This window comes from Chlamydotis macqueenii, chromosome 2 (genome assembly GCF_036417535.1).
Source record: "Chlamydotis macqueenii isolate bChlMac1 chromosome 2, bChlMac1.mat, whole genome shotgun sequence".
Classification (NCBI taxonomy): domain Eukaryota; kingdom Metazoa; phylum Chordata; class Aves; order Otidiformes; family Otididae; genus Chlamydotis; species Chlamydotis macqueenii.
In genome coordinates this window covers 150625584-150637040 of record NC_141557.1, presented here as the reverse complement: position 1 = coordinate 150637040, position 11457 = coordinate 150625584, and positions in this window count along the sequence as shown.

Here is an 11457-nt window from a genome sequence, read left to right as displayed (position 1 = left end):
CATTGTGAGAGGAATGGCTGCAGATGCCAAGGTCAGTGAAGGAGGAGGAGAAGTAATGTTGCTCCTGGCCAAGATTCCCCTGCAGCCCGTGGTGCAGCCCATGGTGGAGTAGGCTGTCCCCCTGCAGCACATGGAGGTCCACGGAGGGGCAGAGATCCACCTGCAGCCCGGGGAGGACCCCACGCTGGGACAGGCAGATGCGTGAAGGAGGCTGTGGCCAGTGGAGGGCCTGTGCTGGGGCAGCCGTTCCAGAGGGACTGCACCCCATGGAAAAGGACCCCACGCTGGAGTGGACCTGGACCTGGACCTGGACCTGGACTGTGGCCTGTGGGAGGGACCTCACATTGGAGCAGGGGAGGAATGTGAGGAGTTCTTCCTCTGAGGAGGAAGGAGTAGCGGAAGCAACGTTTGATGAACTGACCACAACTCCCATTCCCTATTCCCCCTGTGCCACATAGAGGGGAGAAGGAAGTAGAGATAATTTGAAATGAAGTTAAGCCCGGAAAGAGGGAGAGACAGGGGAAGTTGTTCTCTCTCATTATCCTGCTTTGGTTTTATTCATAACAAATTGAAGTAGTTTTCCCCAAGTCAAGTCTGTTTTGCCCATAATGGTAACTTCAATGATCTCTCCTTGTCCTTATCTCAAACCTTGAACTTTTTGTTATAATCTCTCCCCCCTCACTCCCTTGGAGTGAGCGAGAGACTGCGTAGTCTGGAGCGGGGATAAAGTACGACACGCCCTTAGGATCATGGCTCCACAGTGGCAGATTAGAGTCCCTTGCATGCATGGCTCCCTTGAGTGGTGCCTCTTGGATGAGAGGTGACAGTGCTGTGAAGTCAGCTGCCTGAGAGCCATGAGGTCCTGGTTCCAGCTGCAGGGCTCAAGACTCCCACATTCTGATCACAACAGCAGGGTGCTGAAGAAGGGAGAAGCTGCACAAGCTTTTCTGGTCCATTCTCAGAAAGAAAATAAATTTCTTGATCTTTAAAACATCACAGCCTAACACACCAGCCTTCAAATCAAAATATGGTAGCCCAGGAGCCTGGGAGTGTTGTACCCAGCCCAGGGAATGTGGTGGACAGTCAACCTGGAGACCTCTGGAGAATGTGCATTCAACCAACACTCCTATCTTGGTAGTGGTGAAAGAAACACCAATGTCATTATCTTTTGCACCACAGGGCCTCTGTGAGTAATTTTGGTTTTCAAAGTTCCAGTTCACTAGATATTTTTGAGTGGCAATTATTATTGTCTGCACACTTGAAACTCTCTATTTCAGCCAAATCTGAATAAACCTGAATTGATGTAAAACGTGACAACTAAGGGCATGTAAGTGACAAAATGTGTCTAGACTGGCAGTGCTAGAGTCATTCTGAAGGCAATGGACTGTGTGTATGGTGAGAATCATGTCTGTTAATTTTCTTAAAATAATGGATGGGTATTAGCAGTAAATTGGGGTCTCAAAAGTGCACCAAAAATATTTAGAGACCTTTCTTTCCACTCTTCTTTCACTTTTAACATTGATTGGCAATAGTAAGTGTCCAAATGGATGCGGAAAACAAATCATGTGCCAGAGTTCATATATAGCACGAGCAGCAGGCAATTTAGATTATCTATTTGGTTATTACTAAGAGTACAAAATTGCTGTGCATGAAGCAAAGTAAAAATACTCTCACAGACGTCTCAATTTCATTCCATTTCCTACATTTATTTTGGAGGTGGATTCTGCTGTGTTTATAGCTAAAGCTTACAGATAATTATACACTGTCAGTGTTCACTTTCATTATTTAAGCATGAATCCTTCTAGCATTTATGCATAAGCATAACTTTATTCATTTTGCAAGTTCAATGGGACGACTCATTGTACATGAAAGCAAGCATATGAGTAAATCTTCATAGGATCAGAGCCTTAATTTATATGAGAAGAATCATATGTCAGAGTAATCTGTTGCTGGTTTAGTGAATGTTAAGTTCTTCCCAAAATACCAGATGTGGGGAAGAATGCCCAAAGAACAAAGTAGACATGACATCACCTAATTGTCATTGTAGAAATAACAGCATGCATGTAGCATAATCCAACATGTGGCAGATATGGACCATTTGATTTAATCTCTTTGCAAAACCAAAGTAAAATTAATGTAAACTGTAGCTAAATAGCCAACTCATCAATCAGTGCATCAAGTCCATTCTTAAAAAACAGCACAGATCAAAATTCCTTCTCTTAAAAGTGAATTTCAATTTTCCAAATGAAAACAGTTCATTTCAAACCAAGATACTCATCTTGCCCAGAGCAGGTCACACAGGTGTTAGTTGATCTAGCAACCTGGTTGTCCCCAGGCAGCACTGCTTCAGCCTCCCTACTAGAAGCAAAGGAAAGTGCTCCTGTTTAGAAGTTGTGGGGTTATCATGAACCCCCTCTACTACCAACCTCAAGCTGCTCTTTACATTTTGCCCTCACCATGTAATCACTGGACACATCCACTTTTCCTGAAGAGCAAGCTGAGTCAGCTGCTGAGCACTGAATACCTAAGAGAGTTAGCCACCCTGCAACTATACCAGTCTGAATGATTAACATTGGAAAATGCTTCCTCTATTGCTAGATCCTATCTGGAACTAAAATAGTTTTCTTTGACGTCAGCCTTACCTTAGGATTTCAGAGGAGCCTAAGCAGGTTTCATCCTGTTTGTACTGAACCAATGGCAAAGTTGCTACTGAATTCAGAAATACAGAACCTGTCTTGAGTAATCTCTGTGCTGTAAATTACAAAGGAATCACAAGGTTATTACCCTGTATTTATCTTCAAATGCATTTTTTTCCTATTTTAATTAATGAGTTGTCCAGCCTCTCTGATGTGCTTTACTTACAAGTGCTGTAGCTGTAGAGAATGAATTGTTACTGCAATGCCTAGGAAATTCTGAGGAGCATAGCTTGAATCCCTCAGCACACACCAATTTCATCTCCACACTGAGCATCAGCAGGTAGACTGGCTCCAGTCCTGAGCTGTCTTGGAAAAGGTATAGCCAAATTGTGTGCTCCTGGATCTAAGCTGACTGCACATATTAAAAAAAAAACAAACTGTTTATGTGCTTCTGCATTCATGGCATGGTTAATCCATAACCCAGGTGAGCTTCCAGGCATCACTGCTGACATGATTGTTTTCAAAATCCAGTAGTTTTTCACTTGACTATATACCCAAAAAGGTGAATACTGACTGATTTTTCCAGCATCATTCAGCTCCAGTGACTACTGATCACTCAACTTTATTTTTTTTTTTAATTTTACATATTTTGACAATATTTGCTAATGTTCTGGAAGTGAGAAATAAAAAAAAAAAGTATTGTAATGATAAGGAAAATGTCTGTTGCAGCCTTATAGGCATCCAAAGTTGTTTGTAGGTCTTTTAAGTTTTAAATATAATGCAGTATTTAAAGTAAAGATTTAAATGATTAATATAATTAACACACCTGGATTTTAATAGCAATCAGAATGAATTCCTGTAAACAATGTGAAAGGTATTTAAAGCCGCTTTTAAAAAAAGATGTCAATTTTTATAACTGAAGTTTTACCCTCATTATAATATTTTGGGGTTTTTTTCCAGTTTGGCAAAATATTTATTTTCTGCAATAAACAGGAAGAGGCTCGTATGTATGTGATTACACTGAGGGCAAAGCAAAGATGACTGGAGTCAGAGTTACAGTTCCAGCCTGCTGGGCAGATCTGCTGAGTGAATTTCCACTCTTTATTTTCATATTCTTCCCACCGTGACAGTGGAAGCTTCTCATAATGCTGGCTAGGGTGTTCCACCCGGGCAAAGAGAGATGTTTCTCCCAGAGGGGTAATTAACGAGTCCTGCTGGAAGCTTATCCACAAGCTCATTACTGCAGCAGCAATTAATCGTATCAGTTCTCAGATGTGAAACATGTCTGCAAACACATGCTTCAGCCCTTTCTTAACTGGCTCATAAGGTCGCCTGGATGGATCGCTACAGATAACCCAGGGACACCATCCCAAAACTTGCCCTCATTCCGCACCCTCCTTGGGCTATTGACCTGCTGCAGGGGCCACCTGGCTGCTTGAGCTGTCAGTCCTGTCAGCCCAGCTGAATCCTGGGCAAACTTCTTCTCAACATGAAATTCAAGTGTTGTCCAGTTTTCTCATTTCTTCAACTTTGTGCCATCCTAGATGAAGATTTTGTTCTCCACCAGTGCCTGCCTCATCACAGCACATACCTGGCTGTAGGCGAGGGGTAGCCGTGGAGCACATGAGTGCATTTGTGCACATTAGAAAGCACCTGGCCCCTGCAATAAATTATTACAATAAGTGGCTTTCACTGAGTCCCTGTGCTGTCTGTCCTGGTCAATGGTTGCCTAAAATAGCAGCCTCCCATTCTGAATATCATCTCCATTTCTTTTTGGCTTGTTTTTTAATTTCCAAAAGCTTGCAGATATGATCCTCTCCTTTGGGAAGAAGGCCTGTGCACGTGCAAAGGCTGCAAACCCATTACACCTGGAAAGGATCTGCTACCTCTGTTTAATTGAGCTGTTTGACAAAGCGACTCCTTCAGGGCTCCTCTGAAGTTAATGGGAGATTTATTAGTTACTTGAGCAGTAGCAGGATCAAGCCCTTTGACTTCATGAGGCACGTCATCCATCTTCACATGAACAGACTGACAGGACAGGGATTGAAATTTCACAGTCTGTGATATATTTAGAGATTGTTTAGATTGGACTAGGCTATGGAAAAATACTGTGCTGACCAAGATAATCATCCTTTAGATACTGATCTAACCCCTGTCTGTTCTAATTTGTTCTTCCAAATCACATTGCCTGCAGCTACCTACCACTATTTTACAACAATATTGCAGTGACAGCTGCTGGGATCCCTGATTTTTCCCCAACGGAAATCAATGGTGAAACCCCAACCAACTTCAACGGTGCAGTATTGTGCCCTGTGGGCCCTATTTTCAGCATCACGTTTCCCACTAAAACGGATGTGTGTTTTCAGCCACAATGCTGTGCATCAGAGAGCGCAATAATACAGCAGTTAACTATGTGGCATAGGAAGGGGAATACGTCCACAGAAATCGTACCTACAATGCTATCTAGACTAGCTCTGAACAAATTAGTGGGTGTTCTCAGGGAATATGCCAAATTTCCACAACAGTGTTCCAAGGCTAACACACATGACCCCAACAGAGCCAAAGTGTCTCCAGAAGACCATTGCACCGCCATGACTGTAGAGCTTCCAGCATAGCCTTAGCTAATTCCAAGATAGCTGAGGTATCTCTGGATGGTGCTGCCTTGTCATTCATAGCCTGGATCTCCATTAGACCACAGATTTGGAACACAACTCTAAACACTTGGGGCGGCTGAAAAGGGCACACAAAGGGAATGACTCCCTGAGCCCAGAAAACTGAGGAGTTTGCCAGCAAGGCATAAGGTTGAATAAGACCAACAGGACTCTTAATACTGTGCCACCTTCTGTTAGACATAAGGCAGGCCCACTGAACCACTGTTGCAGAAAGAAATAACAAAATTTTATGTCAGCTCTGTAAATACAATTCCTGCACTAGTTAATAGATTTTACATAGCATTTTAGTCAAAGCACACTATGGAAATCAAATAGAATTTAATTTTCAAAGCATCCTTTGTCCTAGAGAGAGAGAAGTGAATTAAGGTGAATTGAGTTTCTTCTTCTAATACCTTACACATTGCACAAAATAAATGTAAAGCCCTACCAAAGCTATATAGATTTGGGATTTTGCATTACTATATACTATTGTCCCCAGGGCAGAACAATAGGCTGCCTGATCCTCCTTCCTAAGATTTGCTGCTAATTCAAGTAACATAAGTCTCCTGAGTCATGCTGTTTTTCCTAGAATCCACGCTGTCACGTTTAAGAGATCACATAAGAAACTAAAGATTCATTTTTCTCTTTAGTTTGTGGTAATCCCATGAACAAGACAATTCAGAGATGCAGCCAGGTGTACAACAGCTTTTGGTGTAATATTGCCAGGTGTTTACCGAGGTCCTGTGCTAACTCCAGAACTTGTGATCTGTATTTCTTTGTCGCTGGAGGTGAAGGAGTGCTTGCTCTATCTTTTGGCCTCTTATTACAGTTTGTGAGGTTCAGGCTTCATGTCAGCAGCACACAGTACAGTTCAGTGCTTTGGGTTCAATACCGTCAACAACTCATTAGTAGCTTTTGTTCCAAACCCAGCAACAATTCCCTCAAAAACCCTCAGCATACTTACTCTATATCACAGAACCTCAAGCCCACTGTTTCTTCTTCCATGGTTTCCATGACAAGGGTAAGACATTCTGCCAAAATGCAGGTTTTACTTCTAAAAGCCTTGTACATCGATACAAAAACATCAAGTAAGAAAAGGTAAATAATCTCCTCTTTTGTAGCATTCCTCCTCTACTCATCAATGGCTTGTCGATTTTTGTCAAGTCTTTCAAGAGACAACTCTCTATCATCTTCTACATCCTTCCAAAACAGTGGCAAGGAGGGATTGTTGGGGGAATTCTTAAACTAGAAAAAGCAGCAAACTGTCCATGTCAGGATCAAGCAGATTTCAGAACCCATTAATAACGTTTTTAACAAAACAACAGATTTAGCTACAACACTGGTCCACACTAATTTATGAGTTTCGCTATTACTTCATTAAAAATTAATGTGAACTAGTCATTGTATCATGCAAAAAAAAAAAAGAAAATGGAACTCCAGAAAACAATCTTAGAAAGACAGAAGTTCATAGTGTATCAGTTGTTCTACAATCAGGTTTTAAGTCTATGCCATACTTTCCAAATATACTCGCACTATCTCCCTTGTGATATTTTTTGTTGCTACAATTTGCAATAATGTAAGTATTTCCAAGAATTTCCTCAATCGTTTATGCATTATTAAGCTCAATATTTGAGATAACTGTCATAGAAAGCTTTAAGTGGACGTATTGAAGAAAGAGTGTGGTTGGGTTTAGGATATTATTTGCTGCAGCTAAATAGATGAGATGCCTGAGGACATGAAGCTGTCATAGCAGAGGCAGATATGAACTGAGATCAGAACAGAAGGTGAAAATATGCAAATACCTATCAGTATAGTAATAAAAATTATATAATAATGACAGTGATCTTTCTCCTAACTTGAGTTTCAGAGGTGTTGATTGTGGGTTTGCTTTGTGCTTGCACCATAAATCTGTCAGAGTACTGAGCAGCCAACAGGTGTCATCCTCCCCCAAAGAAGCATGTTTGATGTCAGAAATGGGGTTTGGTCCACAGGAAAGGTCTAGAGCTTCCGGACGTGACTATGAGAGATAGAGTTATATACTCAAATAGTTTGGGATGCTCAGTGTAAAAAGTTTTGTGCTGGGGAGCTATGCAAGGCTTGGGTCAAAGATTTCTGAATTGCTGTCATGCCTTGCCTGTCACCACTCAACCAGCCACCCTAGTGTGGTTCAGTACAAAAGATTCAACATCTGATTCCTGCCATTGCCTACCCAGAGTGAAACCGGACACGGCTCCTCTCACTAACTGTTTAGGCATACTCAGGAGCTACAATCTGAAGTCTCCTGCCCACAGATCTGACATAAAGCAGGTGCCTGCCCTAGTTCTGTCTGCCTCTGGGCCCCAGCTCCAGCATCCTTCACTGCCTGCAGCCTGCTCACAGCTCCTCTAAACACAGGGATAACACCCTGGGCCAAGATGAGGCCTCCAGTTCCTGGAAGCAGATGCAAAGACACAAAAGATGTTTGAAGCTTCCAGGAAGACATGCTAGGCTCTTCCTGGGTCAGGAGGCCAGAGGCAGATAGAAGAGGGCATGTTGCAAGGAGATGAGGCCACAGAGTCGCACTCCTACTCCATGGGAGTGCAGTTGGGCTGGGGCATGAGGAAATGTGCTCAGCAGCTGGAGGAGACAAGGAGATGTGGCAGGTCATGGCATGACTGTGGCGTGGACTAAACTCATCCATATATGAATGAAGTGCCACTACCGCTGAATGGAGTTGAGCAGTTAGTTTTAGGAGTTAACATCCATGACTACGGTAGAGGAAAACCACTCTGGAAGATCAGGGACAGAGGTGGAAAGGTCAGCAGCCACATGCAGAGCTGAGGTTTATAAATACAACCCTTTCTCGTTTCCAAGCTTGCAGGCAGGAATCAGATTTGAGTACCAATGGAAGATGCTTGGGCTGCCACACAACGCATATCACGCTACAATGCTTCGACCGATGACAGCACATGTTCACTGCAGGTTTTCACTGGAGTACAGATATTTCACAAGAAGGACTGCTGTTTTCTTCCCACAAGAGGGCCCTAAAGCTTCACTCTCCAGCCTAAGGAGTCTGTGCTATTTAAGGTAGGGTTTGTGAATAACTGCAGTTCCCCGTTGTCCATCAGAGGCCATGGTAGGGTACATATGGTCACATACTCAGCAAGGAAAAAGTCCTGCCTGCTATGAATGTGTAAGTCATCCTTGTGACTCCTTCCGAGCCAGAGGAGCAGGATTTGAGCCACAGCAGGAAAATAAGCCTCTATGAAAGAGAATATATAGTTTTCCAGGACCTTCATTTAGAGTTGAGAGGTGTGATTATATGGGACCCATTTTTTAAGTGCTGCAACGTGGGATGAACCTGTCTCAGCTTGTTATGTAGAGTTGCAAACAAAAGTAACCATAAGCTGGAGATAAAACACATGGCATGAAGAGGATTGATTTCAACAAGGCATTTTGCAGTAATGCTATCCTCTGGTGGGGTAACAAGCAGAAATATTAGGGATGTGAGACAGAGGATCACAGACAGGCTCACAGGCTTGTTTCCTTGGTTGGTAATGCTCACATGTGGTCATTGAATGAAAAATAACTGGAAGAGGCACAGAGTAACCCTCACTGGTACCTCCCTCACCATCTCCCAGGGCTCCTTAGCGGGGATACTGCCCAAGTTTGCAAAGAGCACCCAAAGGACTCCCCTGTGAAAACCAGCTTCTTGCAATATACAGACACAGAACTTGACTCCTGCTGCAGATCCTAGAAAGGCCAGATAGGAGCAATGTCTTAAGCAGTGCAATGCTTGTAAAAGCTTTCCATTTCTCCAAGTGTTTTTTCAAACAAGAGCTGGGTCCATGCCTTCCCACAGTGAGTTATAAGTGAAAATCAGCACAAGACATGTTTTCTCCCTGTCATTTCTTTTCATTGGTTCATGTTGCTCTTGCTTTATCTAAAAGGAAGCAGGATCAGACTTCAAAAATAAAGTTCCAGACCATCCAAATTAACTTTTTTTTTCCTCCTCTAGTGCACTATTTATACTGCTTTTAATACCAACTGAGATATTCTCCTACAATTATTTTTTTTTTTCTGTACTGGAGGGAAATCTAATGTCAAAACCACATTTCATAGTTTATATGTAAAATTCTTCAACTCCATTCTTATTTTTTTCTCCCTTAACTTCAATAAACCCTTATAAATATTTTTAAGGATGGTTACCACAGTTGGAGTCACGCGCAGTCACTCGACACAAAACACCAGCCACAGGTACACCACGAACTCCCTATGCCTTCTTGAACCTCAGTAACACCCTTTCAACAAACCAATGGGATGGCACAACATCACTGTATAAAGTTGCTCTTGTTGTCCTAAGAGTTACGAGAAAGAGATAAAGGGAGACTTGCAGCAACTCTTACCACTACAGATCAGAACAGATCCTTACAGTGTTTGCAGAACAGACGAACAATAGACTTTTGACGAGAAAAGCAAGCAAGCGAGCGGAACAACCAGCTACGCTCAATACACATCAAACCCGGGAAAAATAAATGTTTGTACAAAGCTGCACAACCAGTGTAGTCACCTACAAGTTTTTTCATCATATGTTTCATATATTGACTAATTCCAAACATTTTTTTACGTGGGTTCACTTCCAGGTGCAAGGACAAATATTTAGTTAACTCAAAAAAACTAAGGGGTTATTTAGGCATGATTGAAAATGGTCACAATTAACAGCTTGTTCAGAGCTTGCAGAATACTGTTGCCTGACTATTGGCGCAGTGCAGTTGCCAGCCCCTTTCTGCTGCATTGCTGCATATCAAGTAATTTTCTTTTTTTTACTCTAAAAAAATGCACATTTTTGCTTTGTTTATCAATTATTGCAATTTTATTGAGGAGATCCAGGCTGGAAAGAAGTGGGCTAATAGCAGCTCACAGTGATGTTATTTTAATACATCATTTGCTTCATGCAGATGTTCCTGTTTCTATATAGTTCCTTTTACATCACCTTCACTCACGAGTGCTTGTTAAAAGCAAATTAAAAAAAAAAATATAAAAAGTTGCAGTTCCCTCTTTGCATTGTTGTCCAAATTTAGGAAGTCATGTCTGAACTACCTCTAGGCAGCAAAGAAATTAAGATAGCATTTAACTGTAAACACTTGGTAATATCCAAATGAAATAAAAGTAAAATATATGCTGATGCACTGAATTGGATTGTCTATATCGCTACAGTAGAATTTGGCCTTTTAAAATAAAATCAGCTAAATTATATTAGAGATTCCTCCAACCATGAGGCGAAAGACAAATTAGTTGTCTGGGCCCCTCATCCAACCCATCTGAGAGCCCTGTGTCAGGCAGGCTATGGGTTCCATGGACGTGCCCGCCTGTCCCTGGGGTGGCAGAAGCACAGGCAAGCCAAGGCTCTCACCTCTCCCACTTGTCCCGCACTCCAGTGAGGGAGTATTTCTGAGTGTACCTGTGGCCCCTTCAAGAGACACAGGTGCTGCTGAGGGCAATTGATCTGGGTTTATTTGAGACTTCCTGTAGAAAGGATGGATCTTTTAAAGAATTCATCCTTCTAAAGTACAGGAAAGGACTTCATGACTTACAGTCTGGTGCCTTTATGAGTGCTATCCATTTTCTCTCAAGTAAAGTACTGCTTTGTACAATCTGCTTGGCAGCAAAAAGGACCTTTAGACTCAGAGGCCCCTTTGTCCTAATACCATGTTCAGGCAGTGTCTTTCTTCAATATCTGCACAAAATCCTTTCTGCTTTGCATTAGAGAAGTCATGCTCAAGGCAGTATAAAGATAGTGAGGCATCAAATCAAGTGTGGGTTCATAACAAGCGAGTGGAGCTGGACGATATGAAAGCTCCAGAATTATAATGGACATCTCTCCCAAGTCCACCTGATCATTACAGCAGAAAGGCATTGACAGTTGGACATGCCTCTGCCTAATGGCTGTACATGGTTATATTCCACTCAATACAATCTTTCTGTTAAAAAAAAAAAAAGAGGAGCCACATTTAAAAAAAGAACAGAAGTAGCAGTTTGTTCAGTGAAAATGTCAAAGGGATAGCTATGCTAAGTTGTGCCACTCTCAGTATCCTCTGGTATTTGGCCGTGGGGTCACTCCCACATAGGCAGATTACCTTCCACAGCCACTTCCAGCTCTCCTTTATTAGCTTTTTATAGAAAGGACACAG